The following is a 10,868-nucleotide window of genomic DNA, read 5'->3' on the forward strand; positions in this document are numbered from 1 at the left end:
AGGGGGTTTGAGGCCGTTTCGGAGCCGTTCGATCTCGATCAGACGACCCGGAGCGGAGGGGGGGGGGTAGATAGGTGGGCTAGTGGGCTGTGCTAGATAGAGATGGGCTGAGAAGAGAGGAGAGAGAGGCCCGGCAACCGTTTTCGGAGACCGAAAATGTCCGACGTTAAACCGACTATAATGTCGCTATAGTTTAACGGTTGGGCTATCAAACGAACTCCGAATGCGATGAAACTTGACAGGCGGTCTATCTACAGTATAATAAGATCACAGGTCAACTCTCATCCCATTCCAAGAACATTTTCCAGCCACTTATAAAATAATAAACCGAACATGCCGCGGGCGCGTGCAAGTGTGTTTGGGCTCAGAACGGACAACAGACGAAACAAGGAGACCGAGACGAATGCAAGTTTTGAAAACATGATGATGCAATGCACATGATGACATGACAAGATACAACACGCAAGCAAATTACATTGCAACGACGGCGAATAACTGGAAGACACCTGGCACAGTGGTCTCGGGGCGTTACAACACTCCACCACTATGAGAGGATCTCGTCCCGAGATCTAGAATGGCACCGGAGGGAAAATGGAAGAGAAAGAGAAGAGGTAATAACTAAGTTGCTCCTTTGACAAACTAGTGAAACCAAAGAACCTTGAGAGGTTGAACACATTGAAAGAAAGAATACAACGGAGATGAACAAAGTTGAAGCACTCCGTTTGAAAAGAAAGGAATTGAATAAGAACTTGATTAGGTGATAGAACTTGAAAAGAGGGCACGACACTCCGGTTAAATGGACAATCATGAAAAGAACATGTTCTTGACAAAACAAGATGATGGGTTGAAGAAAACAACAACACAATGCCTCCGAAACGAAAGAATAGAAGTTGTATCGACGGAACAAAAGAACGGAGAAGAAAACAACATCTTCTACCTCCGATGAGCTTGAAAAGCATCTTAAAGAGAAGGGTCGCACGGAGTTGTTGGAAACCAACAACAAAAAGAGTAAACTTGATATGGTCTTATGGTATACATCACAAATTATGAGGTGACAACCTGCCACTCACGGGAAAAAGAATTGGATTGATATGAACAAGGAGACGAGAAACTTATTTCTCCGGGAGGATAAATGAAGAACTTGGGTCATTTATAAGCATCATAGATAGCAACAAACCTTAGGGAAGGCTTTAGGTGAAATATAACCCAAGATAACTCCAAAGAAGAGATTGATGGATTTAAAATACCTCATTCCTAACAACATTTGAATCATGAAACATGAACCCAAATTATCAAGAATGACATAATACCACCTCCAATAATATGGTAGAAAGAACTGCACTCCGGATTGAAAGATGAAGAAATCTCGAGCTCCTCTTAAAAGAATTGATGAACACTTCGAGAAGGAAATTAAATCCTTGATGAACCATCATGTAGAACTCCACGAAGAACTCCGTTAAACAAAAGAATGATCAAACAGAAGTAAAGAGAAGTTGAAAACACAAAGTGAATCCTTGTACCGATTTAGATGGATCTCCGTGATAATTAGAGCTTGGTACTCCGAGAAAGAAAAGATGAACAAAAGAAAATCAAGAATTTGATGAGCCTCCGGAATAAAGAATTAAGTTCACTCGATGAAACAAGAATGAGAATTACATTATTCTTATCCTTCACCAATTAAATTGATGACAAACAATGGATTTGGCACACTACTTATTCTCATGGAAAGGATGAAGATAGATATGGCGCAAACTTAAGAAGGTCTTCGACGAACTACCGGTAGAATTAGGAAACAACGAATGCATTGATATGATAAGAAAGAAGAAAAATCTTGAACGAACCACCATAAGCATTGACAAAGAACGAAGTAAAGGGATAAATCACCGGAAAGGAATTAGAGAACGAATGAAAATACTTGAGGGAAATTAGATCCACGAGAACAAAAGATCATGAGCTGATTAGAGAATATACTTGAATGCATTGGTATGATTGGAGAATGATAACTGGAAGCTGACATGAATAATCCAGAATTGATGGACTCCGGATAACAAACTGAGAAGAATCTTGAATTACTCCGGATGGGTGAAAAGAATTCTCACAATCGAAAACAACCGAGAGGATGGCAACAAGCTAGAACCACGAATCTTGAAGAGAATGGAGCAAGAAATGGAGGAAAAACTCTTCTTCGGTCTTCAAATGCAGAGAATGACGATGAGAAACACCACCAAGAATTGTTGAGGTACTCCGGAATTAAAATTGGAAAGGTTGAACCAACGATGAAAATAATTTGGAAGATCTTGGAGAAAGACATTTGACTGATGATAAATCATTCTTATGTCAAACTTCGAAAAGAAATTTGAGGATAGCTCCGGGAAAATAAGAAGAGTCAGGTAAGATCCTGGGAAAAGACCTGTGGGTTAGGGCCCACTCAAAAGAAACACCATAGAACGATTTAAAAGAGAGAATGCAACGGTTGAATTAAAAGGATTGAATGAGATAAACATCCTCAAAATAGGATTAACGGATCTTGAATGACAAGACGATCCTTCTGAGATATCTTCAGAACTCCGGAACAATTGAACAGCGAGAGGTGAATGATTAAGAATTGCACCGGGATGAGAAAACATTGAAACGAGGAAAGGATATGATCAAAAAAGCTTGACTTGAAACCACCAGAGATGAAAAGAATGAAGAATGACGAACTTGAAGCTCCATTAGAATCTTCCTGAGAATCACCGGATAAGAACATTGACGGAAAAGGAATGGAGAGACTTCACGAGAATAAAAGGATACTTGATTAAGAAATCTGAGTCCTTGAAGAAAACAAGGGAGGGAGGGCGGGAAAACAAACAAACACCGTTGAGAAGAACTAAGATTGAATCCTGCGGATGTTGAAGTGATCGGATCCACTTGAAGAGAAGCACGCCGGTTGAAAAGGTTTGACATGACAATCTCGATTATCATGAGGATTGGTATTCACATCGGAGTATGAGAACACCGTTTAGAGAAGGTATGGAATCAACATTTGACTTCGAAGCAACTCGAATACCACAACTCAAAACAAAAACAAAGAATTGGCTTGCAGAATAAGCCAGAACAAACATATGATAGAGATTTCATTCGAAGTTTTCGTGGTGGGGCCTACACGGGCTCGATCGTACAGCACCATCATGTGCAAGGCAGTGCACATGACATACGAAGCGTCCCCAAGTCGGCATAGCCAAGGACTCTTTAATACACAACGAGACCACTGAAAAACCAACCGTGAATAGGCGGACCACTAGACGTCGAACCCCAATTCCGTATCATACATCTGTTGGAAAGAAATCCTAGGAGCTACTTGAATTCCCACCTATGAAACTCCCGAACCGTTCCGGTTATGCAATCAGGTGTTGGGGATACAGGGGAAGCATAATATCTTACCCAAACTAGCAAATCCTACATCCAGCTGTATCTATCCTTCAATACATAACAAAGAAACCTTCGGAAATCATCTACCTCAACCTTCGAAAAGCATCTGTTATACGAGTTATGGCAATACTCCCGAACTCCCGCCCCAGTACTGGGTGGCGTCGAGGTTATCTCACCAACAACTGCATAAAAGAGATTTTCGATGTCGGCGAAACTAAACTCAGGTATTCCAGAACTGCAACGATAAAATTGTGACGACAACACCTCGGAGCTCAACTCCCCGGGACACTGCCACAACCCCTAAATGACAGGAGGCACCAAGAACAATGTTCTCGTCACAAAACCATCGGAACGATTCCAAGATACCCGCGTGATCCTAAAAAATTTGTTTGTGAAAAATTTGAGAAGAGAAGAGTCAAAACTCTACGTCAGGATGCCTCACCAGAGCGACAAAGAGACTCAGGAGTAAAAAGAATTCCTAACTCTCCGATATATAATTCGTAAATGACTCAAAACATTTTTTCTAGACTCAACTCGTCCGCTAATTCGATCAAGCAGTGGGGCTCCTAAGGTCGGGGAAGGCTCTGATTACCAACTTGTAACGCCCTCGATGCGGCTATATCTCCCACGTGTCGAAGCACGACTTAGAGGCATAACCGCATTGAAAGAAATGTCGCAAATAAGGTAATCTTCACACAACCCATGTAATACATAAGGGAAAGAGATACATAGTTGGCTTACAATCGCTACTTCACACAATTACATGAATAAAGGATTACATCAACCAAATACAATCAGGGCCCGACTACGGAGCCAAAATAAAAGAAGACTACCCCAAATGCTACACAGATCTCGGATCGACCCCAACTGGGCTCCACTACTGATCAACTAGAACGAAACAACACAAAGGACAAGATCTTCATCGGGCTACTCCTGAGCTTGGTTGCGTCATCTGCACGGACCCATGGGCACCTGCAAGCTGGTTTTGGAAGTATCTGTGAGTCACGGGGACTCAGCAATCTCGCACCCTCGCGATCAAGACTATTTAAGCTTATGGGTAAGGTAAAGGTATGAGGTGGAGCTGCAGCAAGCGACTAGCATATTTGGTGGCTAACAATGCAAATGAGAGCGAGAAGAGAAGGCAAAAGCACGGTCGAGAATCTATGATCAAGAAGTGATCCTAGAACAACCTGCGTCAAACATTACTCCAACACCGTGTTCACTTCCCGGACCCCGCCGAGAAGATACCATCACGGTAACACACGCGGTTGATGTATTTTAATTAAGGTCAACTTCAGGTTTTCTATAACCGGACGTTAACAAATTCCCATCTGCCCATAACTGCGGGCACGGCTTTCGAAAGTTCAAATCCCTGCAGGGTGTCCCAACTTAGCCCATCACAAGCTCTCACGGTCAACGAAAGATATTCCTTCTAGCGGGAAGACCCGATCAAACTCGGAATCCCGGTTACAAGACATTTCGACAATGGTAAAACAAGTCCAGCAACACCGCCCGAATGTGCCGACAAATCCCGATAGGAGCTGCACATATCTAGTTCTCAGGGCACACTCAGATGAGACATCCTACGAGTAAAACCAACCCTCGAGTTGCCCCGAGGTGGCCCCGCAGTCTACTCGGTTGGACCAACACTCAGAGGAGCACTGGACCGGGGTTCCCATTATAGCCCAACCGCATAAGGAACGCAAAATCCGAGAACATCACACCGATATGACGGAAACTAGGGCGGCAAGAGTGGAACAAAACACCAGGCATAAGGCCGAGCCTTCCACCCTTTACCAAGTATATAGATGCATTAATTAAATAAGATATATTGTGATATCCCAACAAGTAAACATGTTCCAACAAGGAACAAACTTCAATCTTCACCTGCAACTAACAACGCTATAAGAGGGGCTAAGCAAAGCAGTAACATAGCCAAACAACGGTTTGCTAGGACAAGGTGGGTTAGAGGCTTGGTTCAACAATATGGGAGGCATGATAAGCAAGTGGTAGGTATCGTAGCATGGGCATAGCAAAAGAGCGAGCAACTAGCAAGCAAAGATAGAAGTGATTTCGAGGGTATGATCATCTTGCCTGAAATCCCGCAAGGAAGAAGAACGAGTCCATGAACAAGACAAATGGACGTAGTCGAACGGTTCCTCACAAACGCGACGTTATCGGAACCAACCCGAAGAAGCAACACCGGAAAAGAGCAAACAACCTAGTAAACAACCACCACATAGACATGGCATGATGCGCAAACAAGAATGATGCATGTCCAGTTTAAAGAGGGCATGGCATGGCATAGTGCACAAGCAATCCAACAAATTAAGTGGAGCTCAATATGCAATGAGTTGCATATTGGCGAAACACCACGACAAGTTATTTAGTTCGATCTCGTTTATGTACCCAACAATATTAAATGTTGTTAAACATGGCAAGAGGGTGAAGCAAAGTAAAACTACCTATCTAGTCAATGTTAAATAAGGCCGGAAGCAACGAACAACAAATCCGAAAAATCCTCATGTGCATAAATTAGATTTGGTACTGTTCTGCCCTAAACATAAGTTTAGAGTTATTAAACATGCAAAATAAAACCACCATGTTAAACTAGGCATTTTTCCACCCCATTTACATATAAAGATTATTAAATTCCGAGTTATGGTTATTTAGTTATGATTTAAAGCATTTTAGCATGGCATAGGAGCAAATTAAAGCAAACATCATTTTAAGCATTTTAAACATGGATGGAACTGACATATTATGAAACTACACAAAATTCTAAGCAACTTTCATATATAAATCATTTTAATCCGGTGCATAGATGATGAGTTATTATATGCATGAAACAGGAGGGTTTTTCTGTAAAAACTGCTGACTCTGGAAAATAGAAAAAAACGTTCTCTGTAAAAAAACAGGTTACGGGCCGGATCTGGTTGGCGGCCTAGCAGAGTGGAGGGGCTGGCGCTCACCTAGCTGGACCTGGCCCAGGGCGGTGGGAAGGTGTGGGCTGGGCCGCGGTCAACGGTTGAAGGGGAGGCAGCCCAGGTGCGTGCGGTCGACGCAGGCGCGATCAGCAAAGAACCACGGCGACGGCCAAGGTTGTCAGAATCATGATTCTGTTAGAAGATTCTACGACTTTACGATCCAAACTAACCCCTATGATTCTACGACTTTAGTTCTTAGAATCTACGTTTCTACGATCCCGATAGTGAAGATTCTACGATTTGCGATCCTGCCATCGAAGCTCCGATCCGATTCAAAATCACGATTCTGACAACCTTGGCGACGGCGGCCGAACTCCGGCGAGCGCGGCGTGCAGGTAAATGACGACGGGCGCGGTCGGCGAGGTCGGGAATGAGCAGATCCTGGCGAGGGAACCTCGGGGCGCCGGATCTAGCACGGGGACGAACGATCTAGTGGCCCCTTCTCCATTTCTGACGGCGAAGGCGAGCTCGAGGCCGGCGTCCCTAGCAGTGGAGGCTTGCTGCGAAGGAGAGAGAGATCCGGTGACGGGGGGGGGAGAAGAACGGGAAGGGAATGAGAGGGAGGCGAGGGCGGCACTGGCCTGCTGCCAAGGTGACCGACGCGAGCAGGCTCCGGCGAGCTTGTCGGCGGTGAGGAGATGGCGCAGCGGGGTAGAGTCCCTCGATCCAAGTCGGGATCGAGGAGGAAGCGGGAGGCCGGGTCGCGCGAGTGCGCGTGGGCTGCGACGGCGGCGACAGTTGGGCTCTGCGAGCCCCTCTCGGGCCTGGCAGGGCTGCGGGAGGTGGTAGGAGGCCAGGGGCGACGTGGCATCGTCCCGTTGGCTGCATGTGACCACACGGTGGCGGCTGGCCACTAGGAGCGCGCCATGTGGCGCCGGCGAGGAGGCGGTGCAGGAAGAGACCAAGGGCGGCGGCGACAAGTGGAGGCCAGGGAGGAGTTCGGCGCTGAAATTGAGGGGAGGGGGGCTAGAGGTAGGTGGAGGGCTAGGGATGCCAAAAATGGCATGGAGGGGGTCTATATAAGGCAAGGGGGCTAGGGTTAGGAGGGTTGAGGCTGTTTCGCGGAGCCGTTCGATCTCGATCAGACGACCCGGAGCGGAGGGGGGTTAGATAGGTGGGCTAGTGGGCTGTGCTAGATAGAGATGGGCTGAGAAGACAGGAGAGAGAGGCCCGGCAACCGTTTTCGGAGACCGAAAACGTCTGACGTTAGACCGACTATAATGTCGCTATAGTTTAACGGTTGGGCTATCAAACGAACTCCGAATGCGATGAAACTTGACAGGCGGTCTATCTACACTATAATAAGACCACACGTCAACTCTCATCCCATTCCGAGAACATTTTCCGGCCACTTATGAAATAATAAACCGGACATGCCGCGGGCGCGTGCAAGTGTGTCTGGGCTCAGAACGGACAACGGACGAAACGAGGAGACCGCGACGAATGCAAGTTTTGAAAACATGTTGATGCAATGCACATGATGACTTGACAAGATACAACACGCAAGCAAATCACATTGCAACAACGGCGAATAACTGGAAGACACCTGACGTAGCGGTCTCGGGGCGTTACAAATACATAGTCCTATCAACATACAACTAACCCTATGGTGTGATCCACGCACACGCTCATATGATGGGCACCAAAGGACAGCAACATAACCACAAGAAAATTAAATCAATCATAGAAATTCATCAACCGCCGATAGGACAACGAAAATCTACCCAGACATCATAAGATGGCAACACATCATTGGATAATAATATGAAGCATAAAGCACCATGTTCAAGTAGAGGGTACAGCGGGTTGCGGGAGAGTGGACCGCTATAGATAGAGGGGGTGAAGGTGATGGATATGTTGGTGAAGATGGCGGAGGTGTTGGTGTAGATCACGGTGATGATGATGATGGGCACGACAGCGTTCTGGCGCCACCAAAAGAGAAGGGGAGAGGGGGGACCTTCTTCTTCTTCTTCCTTGACCTCCTCCCTAGATGGGAGAAGGGTTTCCCCTCTGGTCCTTGGCCTCCATGGCATGGGAGGGGCGAGAGCCCCTCCGAGATTGGATCTGTCTCTCTTTGTTTCTGCGTTCTCAGATTCCGCCCTTTCACCGTTTCTTATATTCCCGGAGATCCGTAGCTCCGATTGGGCTGAAATTTTAACACGATCTCTATTTGGATATTAGCTTTATTGCGGCGGAAGAAGGGCATCAACCGCCTTACGGGGTGGCCATGAGGGCCCAGGGCGCGCCCCCGTGCCTCGTGGCCCCCTCGGGCATCATCTCGCGTTGATTTTTCTTCCAAAAAATCACATATATTCCAAAACAAATCTCCATCAGTTTTTATCCCGTTTGGACTCCGCTTGATATGGATTTACTGACAAACAAAAAACATGCAACAAACAGGAATTGGCAGTGGGCACTAGATCAATATGTTAGTCCCAAAAATAGTATAAAAAGTTGCCAAAAGTATATGAAGTTGTAGAATATTGGCATGGAACAATAAAAAATTATAGATATGATGGAGACATATCACTCTGCTCACACCGTATTCATCCCATGAAAGAAACTAGTTGAGCGCTTCTTACTGCATCTTCTTCGTGATACTAAATGCACAAGGTTTCCTCCCTTTACTATTTCACCTTTGCTAGAGGTCAGTAGCCCGCCCGGATTTCAATTCAGGGTCAGTCGAACCGCAATTAAAAGAAGCAGCACCCGCTTAGGTGCAAGGAGCACCTAGTCCGCCTGTTCGCCGGGGAAGCGGCACATCGGTGTCTATCATAGGGGTGTGTGGTGCAGGAGCTGCTTGCGCCCGATCTAGAGGTCGGCGGGGCTTGAATGGATTGCCGGGGGGCGGTGCCAAGCATGACGGTGCGGTGAGGTCGAGGGGAGGGCACAGGTAGGGGACTGGACCGGTGGTCGCTGCCGTTTCAAGGAAGATCGTCAACACTGACTGGCTAGAGGTAGATGAAGGCGATCTGCCCGTTCTTTGTACATCGGACGGTGCAGAAAAAATGGACTGACCTATTTGTTTTCAGTTGAATGTTATTTTCATAGAATCCTGTAGTAATTTAGTGTGCCATGCATGTTGCAGAATTATCATATGTCTCCCGTCATCTATTTCTCACCGACCTGCTATCTGCTACCTTTACACTGTACTAATTGTGCACACACTTCACCCATACTCTCACTATTGTTTTTTATGCATGGGTATTTCAGACTCTGACGCAGTGTTGATGAATGCTGAAAAGAAAAGACAGAAGCCGCTCTAGTGTAATTCGAAGATAAGCACTAAGTGTTTTAGCGCTCTAAAGGATGAAGTGTCAGTAGTTGGAGACAGTAAACATAGCTTTGCATTTGATGATCTCAATTGCCACACACAACCATCCCAGGTGCTTGCTTTAACTTCGCGCTGTCAAATGTGGTTGCATGTTGCATATGGTGTCTAGCTTGTATTGCTTCCAATTTGGTTAAATTGCATCTGCTTACTTTACACATTATACCTTTGATAATGACATGCCTTCCTGTTTTTGATACATACTCCCTCCGTTCGGAATTACTCGTCCAAGAAATGAATGTATCTAGATGTATTTTAGTTGTAGATACATCCATTTTTGTGACAAGTAATTCCATACGGAGGGAGTACTACATATGTCTATTAACCATGTTCGTACATCAAACTAATGCTCTTTTGTATCCCTCGTCAATCACTTATGATGAGACAGTCACCCGGGTGGGTTACTATGAGACGCCATACTCGTTTAAAGAGTGCAGTGTCATCCTCCCCACATGATTCTCAAGAAACAACAAGGCTAAATGAAGATAGTCAACGTAGCTCTCTAGTTGATGACCACAATTCCCCCACACCATCACAGGTGCTTGCTCTAACTTTGCGGTGTGATATGTGGTTGCATGTTGCATACGGTGTCTAGCTTGTAATGCTTCTAATTAGGGTAAATTGCATCTGCTTAGTTTACACATTATACCTTTGAATATGACATGCCTTCCTATTTTTGGTACACACTACATCTATGTGTTGTAACGCCCCGAGACCAATGTGCCAGGTGTCATCCTGTTATTCGCTGTTGTTGCCATGTCATTTTCTTGCGTGTTGCATCTTGCCATGTCATCATGTGCATTGCATCATCATGTTTTCAAAACTTGCATCCGTCCGGGTCTCCCCGTTCCTTCCGTTGTCCGTTCTGAGTCCAATCACACTTGCACGCGTCCGCGACATGTTCGAAATAGTATTGTATAAGTGGCCGGAAAATGTTCTCGAAATGGGATGAAAGTTGGCGTGTGGTCTTATTATAGTGTAGGTAGGCCGCCTGCCAAGTTTCATCGCATTTGGAGTTCGCTTGACGCCCCAACGATTAACTATAGCGGCAATATAGCCGGTCTTTTCGTCGGACGTTTTCGGTCTCCGGAAACAGTCGTCAGGCCTCCCTCTCTTCTCTTCTCTCAGCTCGAGACTTT

The sequence above is a fragment of the Triticum dicoccoides genome, chromosome 7A (assembly GCF_002162155.2).
Source record: "Triticum dicoccoides isolate Atlit2015 ecotype Zavitan chromosome 7A, WEW_v2.0, whole genome shotgun sequence".
Taxonomy (NCBI): Eukaryota; Viridiplantae; Streptophyta; class Magnoliopsida; order Poales; family Poaceae; genus Triticum; species Triticum dicoccoides.